We start from the raw sequence: 25,990 nt of genomic DNA on the forward strand, positions 1-25,990 counted from the left end.
CAGCCATGGCCGGGTGTTCAGAGAAAGAGCCCATCGCCTTAGCGATGACCTGCAACAGTTTATGCCACCAGTAAGCAGCCTATATCATATATCTTTGCTTGTAAAGTGTGCCAGATAGACTACTCTCAGAAAACTTTGTTTGGACATTCCACGAAGACACCTGCTCATGCTGAGGGAGGTGTTGTGGTTGAACTGAACTTTTATTAGCGCAACTCATTATAAACACTTTATGAACTTTGTGTAGGTGGCATTCATGTGTAAATGGTTCATGTGTTCACCGCAGGCATACACTGCTGTGGCCGTTAAACCGGCTGCCACCAGCCGCCTGCTGACGACCCGGGATTGTGGTCCTTATCGCCAGGGCAATTCTGCTGCTGTTCGGGGCTATCGGAGCGTTTTACTTCTGGAACAACAACGACAACCATGTAAGCATTTAAACATTAGTCCCTCTGACGATAGCGAGTTCAAGAAACATTGGGCCTTGAACCAGCCAGCGACCAAGAGGGTAGCTGAATAGAAGCCGTGTATGTTTCTGAGACTGAGGGTCCTGCTGATGTACCGGGGTCGAGAGGTGTGAGCACAGTAGGACCTTGCTACTTTAAAAATACTTTGTTAGGAATTTTTCAATGCGTTTAATTGTGTAGGCTTTGGGTGCAGGGTAGTGTCTGTCTGTGCCTGTTTGTCTTGCTGTTTCTAGGATGTGGATGGGGGAATGTAAACAAAACACCCATTATGAACCTCCCCACTAGCCATATATAGAATCTACACCCCCCTTCTCTCTCACACACAGTAAACGAAAACTGAAACTAAAATAAAAACTAAAATTGGAAACCCACTTTTAAAACTGAAACTAAAATAAAAATGAAAATATTACAAAAACTAAAACTATACTGAAATTACTTTCTTTGACTGCAAAATGAACTAAAATAAACTCAACAAAAATTTAAATGCAGCATGAAACAATTTTAAAGATTTTACTGAGTTACAGTTCGCATAAAGAAATCAGTCAATTTCTATGGATTTCACATGACTGGGCAGGGGTGCAGTCATGGGTGGGCCCACATGGGAGCCAGGCCCAGCCAATCAGACAGATTCTTCCACACAAAAGGGCTTTATTACAGACAGAAATACCCACGCCGCCCCAACCCCCCTCAGACGATCACGCAGGTGAAGAAGTCGGATGTGGAGATCACTTAATGCCAAATTCTCTAAAATGACGTTGGAGGCAGCTTATGGTAGAGCAATTAACATTAAATTCTCTGGCAACAGCTCTGGTGGACATTCCTGCAGTCAGCATGCCAACTGCACGTTCCCTCAAGACATTTGTGGCATTGTGTTGTGTTACAAAACTACACGTTTTAAAGTGGCCTTTTATTGTCCCCAGCACAAGGTGCAACTTTGTAATGATCATGTTGTTTAATCAGTTCCTTGATATGTCACAGCTGTCAGGTGTGTGGATTTATTAGCAAAGGAGAAATGCTCACTAACAGGGTTGTAAACAGATTTGTGCACAAAATTTGAGAGAAATAAGCTTTTTGTGCATATGGAACATTTCCGTTTTTTAAATTTATTTCAGCTCATGGAATATGGGACCAACAACTCACATGTTGAGTTTCTATATTTTTTGTTCAGTGTAAAATAAAATAAATGATCAATTATGTTTAGTTTGAGTTTTGTTCTTCTAAACTTCCAAAATCAAATGGGGTTTTCAAGCTGGTTTTTGAATGGGGTTTTCGAGCTTCTGAATCTGGCGGCTAAATGCTGCCAGTAGATGCCAATGTTTCACATAGGCTTAGCTTGTGCATCGCTATCCCTAGCTATCACTACCTAACAGGGAAGAAATCAGAGGGCGAGCACGGAGTGTGACTGGGCCAAGCTAAAACAACATCTGAAGTTGCAGGAGACGTTTGCATGCCACACTGATCAACTTCAGACTGACAGCTCGTTACTGTCTGATGTGGTGCCTTCTAAACCTTGGGGCACCCAGTTTCGGTCAACGACTGTTGCAAAACAGAACATCTTGTTTGGTTGAACAGAAACACACAAGCTGCATGGCTGTGAACTGATAGAGTTGTGATGACTTGTTGTATTGCTTATGTTTTTGCTGTTGTTGTAGCTGTTTTTATTAACCCTATTGGAAGGGGTTACAGGTGTGCCATGTTTAATATTACAAAACATAACATGTCAAATGTGCCATGTGCCATGACTTCATTTGTTTATTCCCCCTCTCTTTCACTGAGATAAAGGTCAAGGTACTTGATTATTCTTATATCTACTATTCAAGTTTCAAAAAAGCATTAGATTTGTGTAAACATGGGCAAGACAGTTTCCTTCCATCATAATTATTGCACCAGACTAGGTGCTTATCCCTTAAATCCAATTCACATAAGATTGATTTAGAATTTAAACCTAACCAAATAAATCAATTTCCTGGCCATGAAGTTGTACGGAGTCCTCTACTGGCCAAAAGCCTGTTAGCATGGGCAGCGCCATTGAGGATTTTTACCGTTTTGATTTAGACAACTGGGCGGGACTTCCAACTTCATTGACTGATCCCTCCAGATGACCCTGTTGGCATGACCTGATGACCCGGTTGGAGTCGTGACATCAGGATGGATCAGCCAATTCATTTGACTTCAAAAGAAGAAAATGGACTATTTCAAGATGGAGAGGGCCTCACTGGCACTGTGCATGCTCTCACAGAGGAATGGCAGCCGTTTTACAGGCTCTTGACCAATTGTCCTATTTTGTGTATTTCTTTTGCACTGCTCTTAACTTTTTTTTTAACATAATGTTTCCGCTATCGTTTCCTATGACCGAAAACAGCTTCTGGACATCAGAACAGCTATCACTAACCTCAATTTGGACGAGGACTTCTACTTCAATGATTCGGAAGTGAAAGAATCCCTACTCTCCGACACTCAAAGAAGGCAAAGACGGTGCTATAGAGGTCGGCGCGAGGGCACAGTGATGAGCCTACAGTTGGAGAATTACTAAATCACCTCTACCCTCTGTTCTATTGACGTGCACAATCGCTGGAGAATAAACTGGATGAGCTCCATTCGAGACTATCCCATCAATGAGACATTAAAAACTATAATTCACTACGCTTCTCAGAGACATGGCTGAAAAAGGACATGGATAATATACATCTAGCTGGTTTTTCTATTCATCGGCAGGACAGAACGGCAGAGTCTGGTAAGATCAGGGGGGTGGTGTGTGTCAGCTGGTGCACTATCTCTAATATTAAGGGGGTCTCAAGGTTCTGCTCACCTAAGTGATAAGCTGTAGACCATATTATTTACCAAGAGAGTTTTCATCTGTATTTTTCGCAGCTGTCTATTTACCACCACAAACCGCTGCTGGCGGTAAGACCGCACTAAATGAGCTGTATAGAGCCATAAGCAAACAAGAAAATGCTCATTCGGAGGCGGCGCTCCTAGCGGCCGGTGATTTTATTGCGGGAAAACTGAAATCTGTTTTACCTAATTTCTACCAGTATGTTACCTGTGCAACTAGAGAGATAAAAACATCTAGATCACCTTATTCCACACACAGAGAGGCATACAAAGCTCTCCCCCACCCTCAATTTGGCAAATCGGACCATAACTATATCCTCCTGATTCCTTCTAACAAGCAAAAACTCAAACAGGAAGTACCAGTGACATGCTCAGAAGTGGTCCGATGAAGCGGATACTACGCTACAGGACTATTTTGCTAGCACAGACTTGAATATGTTCTGGGATTCATCCAATGGCACATCAGTTACTGGCTTCATTAATAAGTGCATCAACGACATTGTCCCCACAGTGACCATATGTACCTATCCCAACCAGAATCCATGGATTAAAGGCAACATCCGCACTGGGCTAAAGGCTAGAGCTGCCGCTTTCATGAGCAGGACACTAATCTGGACACTAATCTTTGCCCGCTTTGAGGATAACACAGTGCCACCGACGCGACCCGTTACCAAGGACTGTGGGCTCTCCTTCTCCATGGCCAATGTGAGTAAGACGTTTAAGCGTGTTAACCCTCGCCAGGCTGCCGGCCCAGACGGCATCCCTAGCCGCGTCCTCAGAGGATGCGCAGACCACTGTGTGTTTACAGACACATTCAATCTCTCCCTGTCCCAGTCTGCTGTCCCCACATGCTTCAAGATGGCCACCATTTTTCCTGTACCCAAGAAAACAAAGGTAACTGAACTAAATGACTATAGCCCCGTAGCACTTCAGAATCACTTCTGTCATCATCAAGTGCTTTGAGAGACTAGTGAAGGATCATATCACCTCCAGCTTACCTGTCGCCCTAGACCCACTTCAATTTTCTTAACGCCCCAATAGATCCACAGATAATGCAATCCCATCACCCTGCACACTGTCCTATCCCATCTAGACAAGAGGAGGAATAAGAGTAATAATGCTGTTCATTGACTATGTCTCAGCATTCAACACCATAGTACCCTCCAAGCCTATCATTAAGCTCGAGGCCCTGGGACTGAACCCCTCCCTGTGCAACTGGGTCTTGGACTTCCTGACAGGCCGCCCCCAGGTGGTGAAGGTAGGAAACAACACCTTTGATCATCCTCAACCACTGGAGCCTCACAAGGGTGTGTGCTCAGTCCCCTCCTGTACTCCCTGTTCAGCCATGACTGCATGGCCAAGCACACCTCCCACTCAATCATCAAGTTTGTAGACGACACAATAGTAGCAGGCTTGATTACCAACAATGACGAGACAGCTTATAGGGAGGAGATGAGGGCTCTGGGAGTGTGGTGCCAGGAAAATAACCTCTCACCCAACATCAATAAAACAAAGGAGATGATCGTGGACTTCAGGAAACAGCACCCCCCTATCCACATCGACGGGACCGCAGTGGAGAAGGTGGAAAGCTACAAGTTCCTCAGCGTACACATCACTGACAGACTGAAATGGTTCACTCACACAGACAGTGTGGTGGAGAAGGTGCAACAGTGCTTCTTCAACCTCAGGAGACTGAAGAAATGTGGCTTGTCACCTAAAACTCTCACAAATCTTTACAGATGCACAATTACCAGGACACGTACTCAGAGCATGCGCTGACCAGCTGGCAAGTGTCTTCACTGACATTTTCAACCTCTTTCTGACCCAGTCTGTAACACCTACATGTTTAAAGCAAACCACCATAGTTCCTGTGCCTAAGAACACCAAGGTAACCTGTCTAAATGACTACCGACCCGTAGAACTCACATCTGTAGCCATGAAATGCTTTGAAAGGCTGGTCATGGCTCACATCAACACCATCATCCCAAAAATCCTGGACCGACTCCAATTTGCATACCACCCCAACAGATCCACAGATGATGCAATCTCTATTGCACTCTACACTGTCCTTTCCCACCTGGACAAAAGGAACAGCTACTGTTTATGAGAATGCTGTTCATTGACTACAGCTCAGCGTTCAACACCATAGTGCTCTCCAAGCTCATCACTAAGCTAAGGACCCTGGGACTGAACACCTCCCTGGACTTCCTGACGGGCCACCCCCAGGTGGTGAGGGTAGGCTGCAACACATCCGCCACGCTGAACACGGGGGTTTGCCGCGCATGACTCCAACACCATCCATAAGTGTGCCGATGACACAACGGTGGTAGGCCTGATCACTGACAATGATGAGACAGCCTATAGGGAGGAGATCAGAGTCCTGGCATTGTAGTGCCAGGACAACAACCTCTGCCTCAACGTGTGCAAAACGAAAGAGCTTATTGTGGACTACAGGAAATGGAGGGTCGAACATGCCCCTTTCATTTTGACGGGGCTGTAGTGGATCGGGTCGAAAGTTCCTCAGTGTCCACATCACTAAAGACCTATCATGGTCCGAACACACCAACACAATCGGGAAGAGGTCATTACAACCCCTCTCACCCTCAGTAGGCGGAAAATATTTGGCATTGGCCCTCAGATCCTCAAAACGATATATAGCTGATCCATTTAGAGAATCTTGACTGGCTGCATCACTGCTTGGTATGGCCCATATCATCACTGGCGGTACCAGAGCGCCAAGTCTGGGACCAAAAGGCACCTGAACAGCTTCTACACCCAAGCACACACACTACATACACTCACACGCACAAAATACACACACACATGCATTTTGACGCCACACGCACACTCACACAGACACAATTTCACGCTTCACTTACGCTGCTGCTATTCTATTACATATCCCGATTAGGGTTGAATGGCGGGAACCCGGTTATCGAGATTTACAGGGATTTACCACCCAAAACCTCCCCCTTAATTAAGTAACTGCGAGAAACCGGTAAATTACAATAAATGATTTTTTGAACAGCATGGAGTGAAATGGAACTGGTAAATGATATGTGATGTCTAAATCTGGTTTCTCTAAGGCCTCTGCATGTTGAATCAACGCTCAGGATGGGGACAGACAGCCCATCTCAGTATGGAGCGCAGTTCACAATGTATTGTAAACCTATCATTTCATCATGGTAACTTTTTTTCTTGTGACAGGTAGGCTTGCATTTGCTGAAGCATTGTCTATGCTACAGTAATATAAAGACCGAATTTACCCATCTCCATCTGGCTTTCAGGGCTCACCTTGTTTTTTTTTATTGTAAAGATTTTTAAATTTATTTCAGAGTCAGAGTTTTACAATCAAATATGCTTGTTTTAAATCAGTGAACACGCGAGCATTCTCTCTCTCTCCATCAACTACATTCAAATTGATTCCAAAATAGATCATCCTGTTCTAGATTGATATATACATGTCATAGCCTACGTCTTTCAAGAAATATATTCAATGCAGTATTAGCCTTATGTTTAGCTAATTAATGATGGGTGATGCATAATAAGCTTCTAACTTATAACCTCTGTCTCTTGGGAATACGCACCTCCGCTGACCTCTCTCCTTAAAAAAAATGCTCTGTAGCTCTTGGAGTCCCAGGCAGGAAAAGCTAGACTAGAATAGCTTGTCGGACATCATTTTTTTCAGCATTTCTTATACCAATAGACTATTTGAAGAGGGATGCAAGCTCTTGTTAGCTGAAAGTTAAATACAGCAGCCAATAGAACTCACGGGTAGTTTGAAAGAAGAGCGAGCATGCGATGGCGGTAGGAAATAGAGTCCCACATTGCAGGTGTCATAATAACTATAAAACCTTTTGTTTTATTGTGGAGACATAAAAACTATGAAATAACACATATGGAATCATGTAGTAACCAAAAAAGTGTTAAACAAATCATAATATATTTTTTATTTGAAATTCTTCAAAGTAGCCACCCTTTGCCTTCATGACAGCTTTGCACACTCTTGGCATTCTCTTAACCAGCTTCACCTGGAATGCTTTTCCAGCAGTCTTGAAGGAGTTCCCACATATGCTGAGAACTTGTTGGCTGCTTTTCCTTCACTCTCCTAGTCTCCCACGCCTAGGCTACATTCTATCCCTAACAGTAAATAATATAAAAATGAAATAGAAAGATTTTTATCAAACTGAAACTAAATAAAAAATTATAAATCAAGTCTAAAAACTAACTTCAACTAAACTAGATGCTAAAAACAGATAGAAACCCCCCCAATTAAATCTCAAAACAATTGTCACCTCATACAACCTCGCACAAAACTATGATTCCTTCTCCATCGCTGTGTGTGTGTGTGTGCGTGTGTGTGTGTGCGTGTGTGTGTGTGTGTGTGTGTGTGGCAGTTCTACAACATCCACTACAGCATGAGTATTAACGGTAAGGTGGAGGATTGATGGTACCAACAACATAGAGAGATTCCCCCCGGCAGCGGAAATGGTGAGGCAGTGGAGGTCCACGACTTCCAGGTTGTAAGTTTGAAAGAACAACAGCAATGACAACGACAACAAACCATTCTAATTCCAATGGTACATTGAAGTAATTATGTAACATGTTGGATGCACATTTCTCATTCAATTTTAAATGCTTTTGTTATAATCCATTTGCTCTCTTCAATCTCTCTTTCTCCAGGGTATAACTGGTGTCCGTTTAGCTGGAGGAGAGAAGTGTTACATTAAGACCCAGGTCAAAGCTCACCTGTCTGATGTGAAAACTCTCAACAAAGACTCACTTCTGTTCGACCTGGTAGGAATGACCTCAGCTCTCCTACGGCCTCTCCCTATCCAGTCTCCCTCTCCCTCTGTCCACAGGCGTAACACAGTTTCTCTGGGGCCCCTGGCAAGGTCGCCGTTTGTTTTAGCTATTGTTTATTGGTAGAACTATTTGGTCGTAATTTTCTCAGGTTAAGCCTAACATTTTACGAAGCTATACACGGTATCACAATGCTGACATTTTACAAAGCTATACACGGTATCACAATGCTGACACTTCACGAAGCTATACAAGGTATCACAATGCTGACACTTCACGAAGCTATACACGGTATCACAATGCTGACACTTCACAAAGCTATACACGGTATCACAATGCTGACACTTCACGAAGCTATACAAGGTATCACAATGCTGACATTTCACGAAGCTATACACGGTACCACAATGTTGACACTTCACGAAGCTATACACGGTATCACAATGCTGAGACTTCACGAAGCTATACACGGTACCACAATGCTGACACTTCACGAAGCTATACACGGTATCACAATGCTGACATTTCAAGAAGCTATACACGGTACCACAATGCTGACACTTCACGAAGCTATACACGGTATCACAATGCTGACATTTCACGAAGCTATACACGGTATCACAATGCTGACACTTCACGAAACTATACACGGTACCACAATGCTGACACTTCACAAAACTATACACGGTATCACAATGCTGACATTTTACGAAGCTATACACGGTATCACAATGCTGACACTTCACAAAGCTATACACGGTATCACAATGCTGACATTTTACGAAGCTATACACGGTATCACACCGCTGACACTTCACAAAGCTATACACGGTATCACAATGCTGACATTTCACGAAGCTATACACGGTATCACAATGCTGACATTTCACGAAGCTATACACGGTATCACAATGCTGACACTTCACGAAGCTATACACGGTACCACAATGCTGACACTTCACGAAGCTATACACGGTATCACAATGCTGACATTTCACGAAGCTATACACGGTACCACAATGCTGACACTTCACGAAGCTATACACGGTATCACATTGATGACATTTCACGAAGCTATACACGGTATCACAATGCTGAGACTTCACGAAGCTATACACGGTATCACAATGCTGACATTTCACGAAGCTATACACGGTACCACAATGCTGACACTTCACGAAGCTATACACGGTACCACAATGCTGACACTTCACGAAACTATACACGGTATCACAATGCTGACATTTTACGAAGCTATACACGGTATCACAATGCTGACACTTCACGAAGCTATACACGGTATCACAATGCTGACATTTCACGAAGCTATACACGGTATCACAATGCTGACACTTCACGAAACTATACACGGTACCACAATGCTGACACTTCACGAAACTATACACGGTATCACAATGCTGACATTTTACGAAGCTATACACGGTATCACAATGCTGACACTTCACGAAGCTATACACGGTATCACAATGCTGACATTTCACGAAGCTATACACGGTATCACAATGCTGACATTTCACGAAGCTATACACGGTATCACAATGCTGACACTTCACAAAGCTATACACGGTATCACAATGCTGACATTTCACGAAGCTATACACGGTATCACAATGCTGACACTTCACGAAGCTATACACGGTACCACAATGCTGACACTTCACGAAGCTATACACGGTATCACAATGCTGACATTTCACGAAGCTATACACGGTACCACAATGCTGACACTTCACGAAGCTATACACGGTATCACATTGCTGACATTTCACGAAGCTATACACGGTATCACAATGCTGAGACTTCACGAAGCTATACACGGTACCACAATGCTGACACTTCACGAAGCTATACACGGTATAACAATGCTGACATTTCACGAAGCTATACACGGTACCACAATGCTGACACTTCACGAAGCTATACACGGTATCACATTGCTGACATTTCAAGAAGCTATACACGGTATCACAATGCTGAGACTTCACGAAGCTATACACGGTATCACAATGCTGACATTTCACGAAGCTATACACGGTACCACAATGCTGACACTTCACGAAGCTATACACGGTATCACAATGCTGACATTTCACGAAGCTATACACGGTATCACAATGCTGACACTTCACGAAACTATACACGGTATCACAATGCTGACATTTTACGAAGCTATACACGGTATCACAATGCTGACACTTCACGAAGCTATACACGGTATCACAATGCTGACATTTTACGAAGCTATACACGGTATCACAATGCTGACACTTCACGAAGCTATACACGGTATCACAATGCTGACATTTCACGAAGCTATACACGGTATCACAATGCTGACATTTCACGAAGCTATACACGGTATCACAATGCTGACACTTCACGAAGCTATACACGGTATCACAATGCTGACATTTTACGAAGCTATACACGGTATCACAATGCTGACACTTCACAAAGCTATACACGGTATCACAATGCTGACATTTCACAAAGCTATACACGGTACCACAATGCTGACATTTCACGAAGCTATACACGGTATCACAATGCTGACACTTCACGAAGCTATACACGGTATCACAATGCTGACACTTCACAAAGCTATACAAGGTATCACATTGCTGACATTTCACGAAGCTATACACGGTATCACAATGCTGACATTTCACGAAGCTATACACGGTATCACAATGCTGACACTTCACGAAGCTATACACGGTATCACAATGCAGACATTTCACGAAGCTATACACGGTATCACAATGCTGACATTTCACGAAGCTATACACGGTATCACAATGCTGACATTTCACGAAGCTATAAGCTATACACGGTATCACAATGCTGACACTTCACGAAGCTATACACGGTATCACAATGCTGACATTTCACGAAGCTATACACGGTATCACAATGCTGACATTTCACGAAGCTATACACGGTATCACAATGCTGACACTTCACGAAGCTATACACGGTATCACAATGCTGACACTTCACGAAGCTATACACGGTATCACAATGCTGACACTTCACGAAGCTATACACGGTATCACAAAGCTGACACTTCACGAAGCTATACACGGTATCACAATGCTGACATTTCACGAAGCTATACACGGTATCACAATGCTGACATTTCAAGAAGCTATACACGGTATCACAATGCTGACATTTCACGAAGCTATACACGGTACCACAATGCTGACACTTCACGAAGCTATACACGGTATCACATTTCTGACATTTCACGAAGCTATACACGGTATCACAATGCTGACATTTCACGAAGCTATACACGGCACCAAAATGCTGACACTTCACGAAGCTATACACGGTATCACAATGCTGACATTTCACGAAGCTATACACGGTATCACAATGCTGACACTTCACGAAACTATACACGGTATCACAATGCTGACATTTTACGAAGCTATACACGGTATCACAATGCTGACACTTCACGAAGCTATACACGGTATCACAATGCTGACATTTTACGAAGCTATACACGGTATCACAATGCTGACACTTCACGAAGCTATACACGGTATCACAATGCTGACATTTCACGAAGCTATACACGGTATCACAATGCTGACATTTCACGAAGCTATACACGGTATCACAATGCTGACATTTCACGAAGCTATACACGGTACCACAATGCTGACACTTCACGAAGCTATACACGGTATCACATTGCTGACATTTCACGAAGCTATACACGGATCCCCAATGCTGATACTTCACGAAGCTATACACGGTATCACAATGCTGACATTTCACGAAGCTATACACGGTACCACAATGCTGACACTTCACGAAGCTATACACGGTATCACAATGCTGACATTTCACGAAGCTATACACGGTATCACAATGCTGACACTTCACGAAACTATACACGGTATCACAATGCTGACATTTTACGAAGCTATACACGGTATCACAATGCTGACACTTCACGAAGCTATACACGGTATCACAATGCTGACATTTTACGAAGCTATACACGGTATCACAATGCTGACACTTCACGAAGCTATACACGGTATCACAATGCTGACATTTCACGAAGCTATACACGGTATCACAATGCTGACATTTCACGAAGCTATACACGGTATCACAATGCTGACACTTCACGAAGCTATACACGGTATCACAATGCTGACATTTTACGAAGCTATACACAGTATCACAATGCTGACACTTCACAAAGCTATACACGGTATCACAATGCTGACATTTCACGAAGCTATACACGGTACCACAATGCTGACATTTCACGAAGCTATACACGGTATCACAATGCTGACACTTCACAAAGCTATACACGGTATCACAATGCTGACACTTCACAAAGCTATACAAGGTATCACATTGCTGACATTTCACGAAGCTATACACGGTATCACAATGCTGACATTTCACGAAGCTATACACGGTATCACAATGCTGACACTTCACGAAGCTATACACGGTATCACAATGCTGACATTTCACGAAGCTATACACGGTATCACAATGCTGACATTTCACGAAGCTATACACGGTATCACAATGCTGACATTTCACGAAGCTATACACGGTATCACAATGCTGACACTTCACGAAGCTATACACGGTATCACAATGCTGACATTTCACGAAGCTATACACGGTATCACAATGCTGACATTTCACGAAGCTATACACGGTATCACAATGCTGACACTTCACAAAGCTATACACGGTATCACAATGCTGACATTTCACGAAGCTATACACGGTATCACAATGCTGACACGGTATCGGTATCACAATGCTGACATTTCACGAAGCTATACACGGTATCACAATGCTGACACTTCACGAAGCTATACACGGTATCACAATGCTGACATTTTACGAAGCTATACACAGTATCACAATGCAGTATCACAATGCTGACATTTCGAAGCTATACACAGTATCACAATGCTGACATTTCACAAAGCTATACACGGTACCACAATGCTGACATTTCACGCTATACACGGTACCACAATGCTGCTATACACGGTATCACAATGCTGACACTTCACAAAGCTATACACGGTATCACAATGCTGACACTTCACAAAGCTATACAAGGTATCACATTGCTGACATTTCACGAAGCTATACACGGTATCACAATGCTGACATTTCACGAAGCTATACACGGTATCACAATGCTGACACTTCACGAAGCTATACACGGTATCACAATGCTGACATTTCACGAAGCTATACACGGTATCACAATGCTGACACTTCACGAAGCTATACACGGTATCACAATGCTGACATTTCACGAAGCTATACACGGTATCACAATGCTGACATTTCACGAAGCTATACACGGTATCACAATGCTGACATTTCACGAAGCTATACACGGTATCACAATGCTGACATTTCACGAAGCTATACACGGTATCACAATGCTGACATTTCACGAAACTATACACGGTACCACAATGCTGACACTTTACGAAGCTATACACGGTATCACAATGCTGACATTTCACGAAGCTATACACGGTATCACAATGCTGACATTTCACGAAGCTATACACGGTATCACAATGCTGACATTTCACGAAACTATACACGGTACCACAATGCTGACACTTTACGAAGCTATACACGGTATCACAATGCTGACATTCTTTTACTTCTGGCTTGTGGCAATAATATAATTCACTAATTAAAGTTCAAAATTCAAACAATGCAGATTGTCAAATTAATTTCCGATACAACAGAATACTAATCAGCTACCAATTGATTTTTTTAAATATACAGCTGAATATATAGGCTACCTGAACCTGCATGACATGAGCTGTCCTCGCCTTCTCACAGCTTGGATAGAAAGTAAAACCAGTCTATTAATGTCAAAAGAATACTGTGAGTCTACCCTCAAAACACTAGCTTAGTAGGGATTGTTTCATTATGAAGTGTACTATCTTTATCTTTATCTACCAGTCCAAAGTCCGGACACACCTTCTCATTCAAAAGTTTTTCTTTATTTTTGTAACGCCCGAAGAGTGATGGGTGTGGTGTCAGGCGCAGAGAGCAGAAGATTCAAGGGGAAAACGCTTTAATGTCCAAAAACAGGAACGCGTACAATGGGTGACGCCGAACACAGGCGTAAAACACAACCCAAGTATCACTGGTATAACCCGGACAGCGAAAACCCAACAACAATCAATACACCTCTTACATATACAGCAACAAGCCCGCACAAACACAAGCGGGCTAATCGAACTTAAATAACCCCAACCCAAAAATCCCAACAAGGAACAGGTGAAAACAATTAGACAAAACCAAACGAAAAGGGAAAAAGGGATCGGTGGCAGCTAGTAGATAACGTGAAGGCACTCGAACACTCGGTGACAATTTTAAACTATTTTCTGGACTCATCAGACCAAAGGACAGATTTCCACTGGTCTAATGTCCATTGCTCATGTTTCTTGGCCCAATCATGTCTCTTCTTCTTACTGGTGTCCTTTAGTAGTGGTTTCTTTGCAGCAATTCGACCACGAAGGCCTGATTCACGCTGTCTCCTCTGAACAGTTAATGTTGAGATGTGTCTTTTACTTGAACTTTGTGAAGCATTTATTTGGGCTGCAATTTCTGAGGCTGGTAACTCTAATGAACTTATCCTATGCAGCAGAGGTAACTCTGGGTCTTCCTCTCCTGTGGCGGTCCTCATGAGAGCCAATATCATTATAGCACTTTATGTTTTTTGCAACTACACTTGAAGACACTTTAAAAGCTCTTGAAATGTTCCTGATTGACTGACCTTCATGTCTTAAAGTAATGATTGGCTGTCATTTCTCTTTGCTTATTTGAGCTGTTCTTGCCATAATATGGCCTTGGTCTTTTACCAAATAGGGCTATCTTCTGTATCCACCCCTACCTTGTCACATCACAACTGATTGGCTCAAACACATTAAGAAGGAAAGACATTCAACAAATTAACTTTTAACAAGGCACACCTGTTAATGCAAATGCATTCCAGATGGCTACCTCATGAAGCTGGTTGAGAGAATGCCAAGAGTGTACAAAGTTGTCATCAAGGCAAATGTTGGCTACTTTGAAGAATCTCAAATATAAAATATATTTGATTTGTCCATATGTGTTCCATATGTTATTTCAAAGTTTTGATGTCTTCACTATTATTCTACAATGTAGAAAATAGTAAAAAATAAAGAAAAACCCTGAAATGAGTAGGTGTGTCCAAACTGTTGACTTGTACTGTATAATACCATCTATAGTGTCTTTAGCTGTGATTTAGGTGCTATTTATAATCTTTTTATAAAAATGACACATCAAATAGCCTAACAATGAGGAAAAAAGTAGTTGCCTTGAGGATAAATTCAGCTACTATTTATTGTCTCGCTAATAGCCTACACGCTAATAGGACTGCAATATTTAAGGAAAATTAAATGAGGCCTAAAACAAATGAAATCCAACTTGAGACTCCCTTGGTCTTCTGAAGTACTGTTTTCCCCACGGCCTGTAGGTCCAGGTTGCAGGCCCGACTGTTTTCTATACTGGGTATTGCCAACCCAGACAGTCCTGAGACATTGTGAATTATATGTCCATTGCGCTGCACACAATTGACATTTATTTTTGAATGATGCATGCCAAGATATACCAGAGATAAGGGACTGTTGATATTCCTCAATCTCAATCGTCAATTCACCAGTAAGAACGAAAATCAAACCACGTTTTTTGTTCAAGCCCTCAAGAACTGTTGTCTGCAAAATATGACAACTTGTTTGTATCTGCTGATTTATTGTCTGTCCAATATCCAGACGACCTGTCCCCAGAGCTTCCTATTCACTTAATCTTGTTCCGTGACGTGTTGAGGCTGGCAATTAAGGAGAATGAGAAACGCAATTAAAGATATTGCAAAACTGCTTTAATATTAGCACTCTTCCCTTCTACCCAGTTTCCCTGAGGTTGCTACGGCAATCAAGCTATTTTTACCATCCCTGTTACTGTCGTTTCTGTAAAGAGCTCGTTCTCTAAACTAAAACTCATAAAGAACTACATAAGAAGCATTAGGCTCTCCGTCTGATATGAACTTTAGAACACCTGATTAAGCTCCACTCATTGCACTGTCACCATCGTAGCCTTGACCACAACATTTGTTCATGGATATCCCCCTTATACTTTCAATCAGTTTAAATGTTTCTTTTTCAAGGCCTGAGGAACTTTTTCAGTCACATTCCTGAAGCCCAAGAAACAAACACGTATCTTCCTGGTACAAATGGAAATCAAAAAAGGTATATGAATAAATGTATTTTTAGAAGGTTACTGTCAAAATGATTTATTACATGAAAAAAAAAATAGACATTGATGACAGGCACATGGGCCCGCAGATCTCAAGGGCCCCTCAGCCTTGTTGGGGCTGTGGGTGTGTCCTGTACACCAGTGCCTCTGTCTCTCTATATCTCTCTTTCCGTCTCTCTCTTCATCCCTCTCTTTCTCTCACTCTAACACTTGCGTGCTACTTCACTCATCACCTTCCTCTGTGTGTCTCTGTCTGTCTAAAGGTGAAGGTATCAGGTCAGAGAAGTTCTACCTATCTGACCACGACACACACCTATCAACTGTCAGACACGGTTAACATTGGCTGAGGGTTGGGGGGTGGGGTAGGTATAGGGACTGAGGTAATTTAAGCGATTACAGGACAGATCTAAGATGAACTGAGTGGTTGACTCTGGCTGGGTTAGCTGTGTGTGGATGTGTCTGCCGTGGCAGTGTGTGTGTGTGTGGTTAGTTGGCCTGGATGTGTTTAGCCTGAGGGCTTGTAAAGGGAAAGGAAGAGATTGTAGTAGATTGGCATCCAGACCCAAACATGAGCTCTCTCTCTGGCCTGGGGGGGCTCCTCTGCCACAAACTATACCCAAACCAGACCTGTGATCTGGCCTCACCTGACACAAGGGACTCCCCACCCCCTATGCCCCAAGTCATGTGTTATAGCCCCGACTGTCATGTTGTCCATTTCTCTCAGAGTGAAGCCAGTTTAGGAGTATTTGATGGTGAACATATATCTATTCATGTTCCTCTACTGTATACTGGTGTTGTTTTTTCCCTTAATGTAGCAACTTAATGAACAGCCAGAGAAGGTCATGAGCCAGTAACCCTGCAGTCAGGAGAAGCACATAAAGTTCCAGCTCACATACAAGGAGGCTTTAAAGTCCTGTTAGCAGCTGTCAGATTATCAGAGAGCTAGTGGCAGAATGGGGAGGTGGACTGTGAGCTGTGGAGCCTCACACACGCACACTAGTGCTGAATGATTGGTGCTTTTTGAGGTCTGTTTGGTTTTGGTTTGATTCTTTTAAAAATAATCAGTTTTCAATTTTGGTTTCGATCATTTTTTAAAACCACTTAATGTACTAGTTATTTATTTGGGTTGAATGCTGTAACAACACAGAATAAAACCATTAGTGAATGTCCTATGTGTCACAGCTGTCGTGGGAAGAAGGTGAGGACCAAGGTGCAGCATGGTAAGCGTACATTTTCTTTTTATTAAAAATGACGCCGACAAAACAAAGAACAAAACCAAACCGTGACGCTTTGGTCTATGTGCCCTGAACAACTACAAAGTTAACCTCCCACAAAACAGGTGGGGGAAAAGGGTACCTAAGTATGGTTCTCAATCAGAGACAACGATAGACAGCTGTCCCTGACTGAGAACCATACCAGGCCAAGACATAGAAATACAAAACATAGAAAAAAGGACATAGAATGCCCACCCTAGTCACACCCTGGCCCAACCAAAATAGAGAATAAAAAGCCTCTCTATGGCCAGGGCGTGACACCATGATGGTAGTGACTGCCCATTACTGCTTATCTCTTATTAGCCATCATTTATTCACATTACTTTAATACAATAGTTCAGTTGTTGTGTATTTTACTTTTGTTTTATTTGATTACTTTATTATTTAATTCCACGTCATCTTCTCATCTCTCTGTCTGACAAAATCACTCTTTAGGTAGATCTTCAAAGTAAATAAGGCATACATTTATGACTGCTGAATATAACTATCGATCACTTAGATCATGTATTTTCAGGTAGAAATACCTCGCAAAGCAAATCCCTCTCCGATCCCACAGTCTCTTTTACATAGCAGTGTAAAAGAAACACAGACCGGACAAGTAGGAGTGCAGTGGATTATGGTCATTGTAGTTAATTACCATGTTTTCTGCACTAAAATATGTAGAATATTGTCCTGTTGGAAACTACAACTACTTCCCACAGTTCGGGCTTGAACTTCTCTAGAGAAACGGCTGCAATGAGCTCATGGAAAAAAACTCAATTCAAATCATTCTTAAAAAGTGGAAAATATACATTTTGGTGAATCACTCAGCACTATACACACACACACTAGCACATGCCTCTCAGAGAGAAGGATTGCTTTGACATGTTTTCACACTCTCGCTCTCTGGCCAAACTGGGACGAGGTGGGTTGGATCAACATCTGAACAAGCCTGTCAAGCTGTCAGTGCTGGAAGTTGTGTTTGTGTGTGTAAGCTGTCCCTGTGCCGAAATGAGGCCGTCTGATTATTTAAATCAGTTAGCGCTGCATATGCACCGTACACATCATTAAACATCATGCAGGGCTGTTCTCTCACAAACACACACATTTTCTCTCACAAACACATTACCTTTATTTAACTAGGCAAGTCAGTTAAGAACAAATTCTTATTTTCAATGACTGCCTAGGAACAGTGGGTTAACTGCCTGTTCAGGGGCAGAATGACAGATTTGTACCTTGTCAGCTCGGGGATTCGAACTTGCAACCTTTTGGTTACTAGTCCAACGCTCTAACCACTAGGCTACCCTGCCGCCCCACATACACACAGTACCTTACTCTCTGCCTTGTAAACAGCCATTTATTTATTCTGCTGTGTGCCAAACTGTGTGTGTGTGTGTTCGGCTCAGATAGGGAGATGTGGTTATAATAGTAGCTGCAGGCTGGTCATCTGCTGTAATTTAGAGTGATGGGGAAATATGGGTCAGATAAACTCTTATCAGTCTCGCAGGGGTGACACACACACACACACACACACTGGGTCAGATAAACTCTTATCGGTCCTGCAGTGGAGGACCCTTGCTGTTGTTTGTCCCCCAAGCTAATAATTTAAAATGAAAAAGTAATCTGTTGGGTTAGATGATAACATTCCCCTGACTATCTATTACCTGTTTAGTAACTAGCAACACATGTTTATTACTCTAATAATACAATGTTATTACCATGTTATTAGTGTTAGCTGTGTGTCTGTGTCTGTCTGTGTGTGTGTTTTCGATCTAAAAATCAGATGATATACTTTTTAATATGTAGGTCATGTTTTTCTGTCAGCTTGTAGACTTAATGTGAATGTCTCCTGACTTTGTTTGAGCACCTAAATACTGGAGAGAACCAGTCATTACACGAGATGAGTGCCTTTGCGTTCCTTTGATATTTTAAGTAGAAACTGTGCACCAACATTGAATATCAAAAGCCTGCAATATTAAATGAAGTTGCCTTTGGAGAATTCAATAAATCTGAATTTTAATATAATAATAATTTATTAAATGTCTAAATCACTTTTGATAACAATTTGAAAGCTCTTCAAAAGCAAAAAACAAACAAGCAATACATGATGAGTTCACTAGCTATAGTTAGGTCAACCAGTAGAGGACAAGTCTGTGTGCATCCTCCAAAGATGGAGAGGGACAGTTCATGGCTTGATCAGAGGAAGGTGGTCAGGGAGATGGTTGATGAAGGGTATGTAGAGGGCTGCTCTGGGAACCAGCCTGAGTCATGTAGCTACTGGTCTTCTCCTTCGCAATGCATGGCACCCACTTGGCTGATGCCTCAGCAGCTCTGGGTGCCAGAAAGCTCACCACACACAGTTATGACTAAAGGCTTGCTCCATCACTTAGTCCCACATTTTATCCAAGTTTAAATTGTAAAGCCCTAGTTATTGTGTTGCTCTGACAAAGTTACTTCTGAAGAGTATTATTTATTTCATGTGATTAATGATTCATTTACATCTGTCCCTCATTTTAAGGTCAACCCTGTTATGTGAACTGAACTCTTATTTTAATATGGTTAAACTATTCCTAAAAAACAAAACATTGACCATCTAATAGTCAAATCCTAGAGTTAAAGAAGGTGAGATGGTTCTACTCTTTTTGGCCATTTTCTGGTGTTTTGTGGTGGAAAACTAAGCAGGTCGAGCATAACATGTCAACCCTGTTACTTTTTTGCCACTCCCTGTTGCAGACAACAAGCTTCCATTCCCTGTCACAAAGGGATTTATGACTGATTTAAGAAGAAATCATTCATCCTGTTATGGTCAACCCTGTTACTTTATTTGCCACTTATATTTTTTACGTCATGAAATTGGAAAATGTGCTGTTTATTAAGTTGAAGATGTGCCCTTTATGACAGAATGTTAAAATGAGGTGAAATCAAAAATAAATTGACCAATAAATTGACCTTTCTCAAAATCAAATCAAATCAAATTTATATAGCCCTTCGTACATCAGCTGATATCTCAAAGTGCTGTACAGAAACCCAGCCTAAAACCCCAAACAGCAAACAATGCAGGTGTAAAAGCACGGTGGCTAGGAAAAACTCCCTAGAAAGGCCAAAACCTAGGAAGAAACCTAGAGAGGAACCAGGCTATGTGGGGTGGCCAGTCCTCTTCTGGCTGTGCCGGGTAGAGATTATAACAGAACATGACCAAGATGTTCCTGTGTTCATAAATGACCAGCATGGTCGAATAATAATAAGGCAGAACAGTTGAAACTGGAGCAGCAGCACAGTCAGGTGGACTGGGGACAGCAAGGAGTCATCATGTCAGGTAGTCCTGGGGCACGGTCCTAGGGCTCAGGTCCTCCGAGAGAGAGAAAGAAAGAGAGAATTAGAGAGAGCATATGTGGGGTGGCCAGTCCTCTTCTGGCTGTGCCGGGTGGAGATTATAACAGAACGTGGCCAAGATGTTCAAATGTTCATAAATGACCAGCATGGTTGAATAATAGTAAGGCAGAACAGTTGAAACTGGAGCAGCAGCATGGCCAGGTGGACTGGGGACAGCAAGGAGTCATCATGTCAGGTAGTCCTGGGACATGGTCCTAGGGCCCAGGCCAGTTGAAACTGGAGCAGCAGCATGGCCAGGTGGACTGGGGACAGCAAGGAGTCATCATATCAGGTAGTCCTGGGGCATGGTCCTAGGGCTCAGGTCCTCCGAGAGAGAGAAAGAAAGAGAGAAGGAGAGAATTAGAGAACGCACACTCAGATTCACACAGGACACCGAATAGGACAGGAGAAGTACTCCAGATATAACAAACTGACCCTAGCCCCCCGACACATAAACTACTGCTGCATAAATACTGGAGGCTGAGACAGGAGGGGTCAAAAGGCACCGAATTGGTGGAACAACTCTGTTTTCTACTCAGTTCTACCTCAGGGCTTCATAAAGTACCTAACGCAGACCATCCAATAAATCTAACATCTAACGAACACTAGGTCAGAAACTATATATTTACAAAAAGCATGAGGGATTTCCCTGTTTTAATATGGACTTTGTTATTGGTTTCATTTAGAAAACATACAAAAGATTTAAACAGAAAAGGGGGAATGAGTCAGAAAATTGCCATTAAACAGGAAAATAATTCCTGTCCGTCAAACATAGTGTAAGCCCAGGGGCTTTCCTTAAGAGCCCGTGTCTGTCTGTCAACTTTGTATAGTCGAGAGCTACTTACAGTGGGGCAAAAAAGTATTTAGTCAGCCACCAATTGTGCAAGTTCTCCCACTTAAAAAGATGAGAGAGGCCTGTAATTTTCATCATAGGTACACTTCAACTATGACACACAAAATGAGTTAAAAAAATCCAGAAAATCACATTGTAGGATTTTTAATGAATTTATTTGCAAATTATGGTGGAAAATAAGTATTTGGTCAATAACAAAAGTTTATCTCAATACTTTGTTATATACCCTTTGTTGGCAATGACAGCAATGACAGAGGTCAAACATTTTCTCTAAGTCTTTACAAGGTTTTCACACACCGTTGCTGGTATTTTGGCCCATTCCTCCATGCAGATCTCCTCTAGAGCAGTGATGTTTTGGGGCTGTTGCTGGGCAACACGGACTTTCAACTCCCTCCAAAGATTTTCTATGGGGTTGAGATCTGGAGACTGGCTAGGCCACTCCAGGACCTTGAAATGCTTCTTACGAAGCCACTCCTTCGTTGCCCGGGTGGTGTGTTTGGGATCATTGTCATGCTGAAAGACCCAGCCACGTTTCATCTTCAATGCCCTTGCTGATGGAAGGAGGTTTTCACTCAAAATCTCACGATACATGGCCACATTCATTCTTTCCTTTACACAGATCTGCCGTCCTGGTCCCTTTGCAGAAAAACAGCCCCAAAGCATGATGTTTACACCCCCATGCTTCACAGTAGGTATGGTGTTCTTTGGATGCAACTCAGCATTCTTTGTCCTCCAAACACGACGAGTTGAGTTTATACCAAAAAGTTATATTTTGGTTTCATCTGACCATATGACATTCTCCAAATCTTCTTCTGGATCATCCAAATGCCCTCTAGCAAACTTCAGACGGGCCTGGACATGTACTGGCTTAAGCAGGGGGACACGTCTGGCACTGCAGGATTTGAGTCCCTGGCGGCGTAGTGTGTTACTGATGGTAGGCTTTGTTACTTTGGTCCCAGCTCTCTGCAGGTCATTCACTAGGCCCCCCCGTGTGGTTCTTGGATTTTTGCTCACCGTTTTTGTGATCATTTTGACCCCACGGTGTGAGATCTTGCGTAGAGCCCCAGATCGAGGGAGATTATCAGTGGTCTTGTATGTCTTCCATTTCCTAATAATTGCTCCCACAGTTGATTTCTTCAAACTAAGCTGCTTGCCTATTGCAGATTCAGTCTTCCCAGCCTGGTGCAGGTCTACAATTTGGTTTCTTGTGTCCTTTGACAGCACTTTAGTCTTGGCCATAGTGGAGTTTGGAGTGTGACTGTTTGAGGTTGTGGACAGGTGTCTTTTATACTGATAACAAGTTCAAACAGGTGCCATTAATACAGGTAACGAGTGGAGGACAGAGGAGCCTCTTAAAGAAGAAGTTACAGGTCTGTGAGTGCCAGAAATCTTGCTTGTTTGTAGGTGACCAAATACTTATTTTCCACCAACATTTGCAAATAAATTCATAAAAAATCCTACAATGTGATTTTCTGGATTTTTTTTCTCATTTTGTCTGTCATAGTTGAAGTGTACCTATGATGAAAATTACAGTCCTCTCTCATCTTTTTAAGTGGGGGAACTTGCACAATTGGTGGCTGACTAAATACTTTTTTGAACCACTGTATATGATTTACATTTCAATGTTTATTGTGTATTTATATCCCCCCCCCATGTCTTTCAATTCAATTCAATTCAAGGGCTTTATTGGCATGGGAAACATGTGTTAACATTGCCAAAGCAAGTGAGGTAGACAACATACAAAGTGAATATATATATAATAATAATATATTAAGAATAATATATTTCTCTCTCCAGGATGAGGTGACCCCTGCTAAATTTGAGGAACAGTCATGGATCTGGGTGGCAGCTGACGTGCCCCTCTCTGACCCTGCCTTCCTCAGCACCAAGATCCGTGATTTGTGTGGAGACCTGCAAATCTTCTGGCTCCGTCACACCTACACCAACAGTACCCAATCAGCCCCTTTAAAATGATCACAGAACAACAATAAGTTATGAAAGTGACTCCAAGCAATGCACATAGTAACATGATGCACTGGAGATATGCAAAACAGTACAATTAGTAGTTTTTTTGCAATTAGTATTAGCAATGTAGGTGTGCTGTCTTCAAAAGTGGCTTCAATAATGACCAGATGTCAAATTATGTTGTGTTGGCTTCCATAGTGTATTGACTGTCTCTGTGCTCTCCCCAGGTGGGCAGAGGAAGAGGGCGGCCCCTCATCAGCGTCGCCAGGCACCCGGGGCAGAGGAGGAAGTGGACCCGGAAGCAGAATTTAACCCCGAGAACCCCTATCACGAGTCCCCCCGACCAATCAGTCAGTATGCTGTGTTACTCAAGATTCCCACAGCAGAGCACTAATATTTGGCCTTCATTGAGTGTTTGCTGTGTCACCACTGGCCTATTCGAACAGCCAGACCACATCCTCTCTCAGATATATAATGTTATGTTCACAGTTGAGTGTCTGACAAATGGTTTCTGTCCTGGTCCCGTCTCTCTCCCAGCATGCACAGCTGTGTGAGCAGGAGCAGATGTTGGGGTCACAATGTCAGTGTGTGATTATGTGAGTGCGTCTGTCACTCAGAGCGTGTGTGTGTTTGCCTGTCACTCAGAGCGTGTGTGTGTGTTTGCCTGTCACTCAGAGCGTGTGTGTGTTTGCCTGTCACTCAGAGCGTGTGTGTGTGTTTGCCTGTCACTCAGAGCGTGTGTGTGTTTGCCTGTCACTCAGAGCGTGTGTGTGTGTTTGCCTGTCACTCAGAGCGTGTGTGTGTGTTTGCCTGTCACTCAGAGCGTGTGTGTGTTTGCCTGTCACTCAGAGCGTGTGTGTGTTTGCCTGTCACTCAGAGCGTGTGTGTGTGTTTGCCTGTCACTCAGAGCGTGTGTGTGTGTTTGCCTGTCACTCAGAGCGTGTGTGTGTGTTTGCCTGTCACTCAGAGCGTGTGTGTTTGCCTGTCACTCAGAGCGTGTGTGTGTGTTTGCCTGTCACTCAGAGCGTGTGTGTGTGTTTGCCTGTCACTCAGAGCGTGTGTGTGTGTTTGCCTGTCACGCCGAGTCTTGTCTGCGCCTCATGAACCCCTTTAAAATACCAAACTAAAGTCCCATTGAGCCTTTCAGGAGTGTAAATTGCTCCCCTCCTGCCACTCTGTCCATGTGTAGACCCCCAGACTTCCCCTAATCCTCACCGCTCCTCCTTCTTCTCCTTCCCCTGAGAGAAACAGACATCCCCAGACTCCCACAGACATAGACACAGACTCTGTTTGCATTTGAGATAAATCATTGAATGAGAATTATAATTCTACACAGAAACACATGATACATTAATACAGACATAAATGGGTTTAGAGAGGAGTTGAAAAATGTGGCTATTATCAGTATTTCACTCTCTCTCTCACTCCCTTTCTGTCTCCCTCTATCTGCCTTTCCTCCCCTTCTATCCCTCAACATAAAGCGTGGCCTGGATGGCGATGAGGGCACAATGACCTTTGACCCCATGCTGTACGGAGTGCCGGAGGAGCCACACCCAGTGCCAGAGGATCTGTGAGCCCCTGGACGGGTTCCAACCCTGGCCCTACCACTACCGCGGGTGTAGGGTAGCCTGCAGAGTCATCATGCCCTGCTGTTGGTGGGTGGGACGCATCCTGGGCATCCTCTAAACACCCCTCAACCAGCCCTGGACTGGTAGAGTCCAGAGAGAAGGAGAGGCGGGTAGAGAGAGAAGAGGGTAGGTGGATTTGGGGAAGGGAGAGGGAAAAAACTAATCTTTCAAGGATATTCAGTTTTTCATCATAAGATATGCTATAACACAGACTACAATACCATATGACATACTTTAGAAAAGAGTACTCTTTCATACCACATACCCGTGATAACAAAATCATCCTGTCTGATCTCGTCACCTTAAACCAAACATAACAAAGTAACATCAGCACAGCTTTTATATCAATTATATATAATATGATCTGTGATAGTTATGATTTTGGAAACTTGTATGTAAAGAGCTAACACCTTTCCTTTTAGCTTTAGCTGATGTAAATAAATGTAAGAAGTATTCTGTAGGCTGAAATATGAGTTGGAGGAC

At 42.8% G+C, this 25,990-nt stretch overlaps 1 pseudogene; it reads left to right on the top strand.

The window, feature by feature from the left end:
• The first annotated feature begins 5 nt into the window (after positions 1–5).
• Positions 6–25,615, top strand: LOC115114700 (leukocyte cell-derived chemotaxin 1-like; annotated as a pseudogene).
• The last annotated feature ends 375 nt before the right edge of the window (positions 25,616–25,990 follow it).

This window comes from Oncorhynchus nerka, linkage group LG9b (assembly GCF_034236695.1).
Source record: "Oncorhynchus nerka isolate Pitt River linkage group LG9b, Oner_Uvic_2.0, whole genome shotgun sequence".
Lineage (NCBI taxonomy): Eukaryota > Metazoa > Chordata > Actinopteri > Salmoniformes > Salmonidae > Oncorhynchus > Oncorhynchus nerka.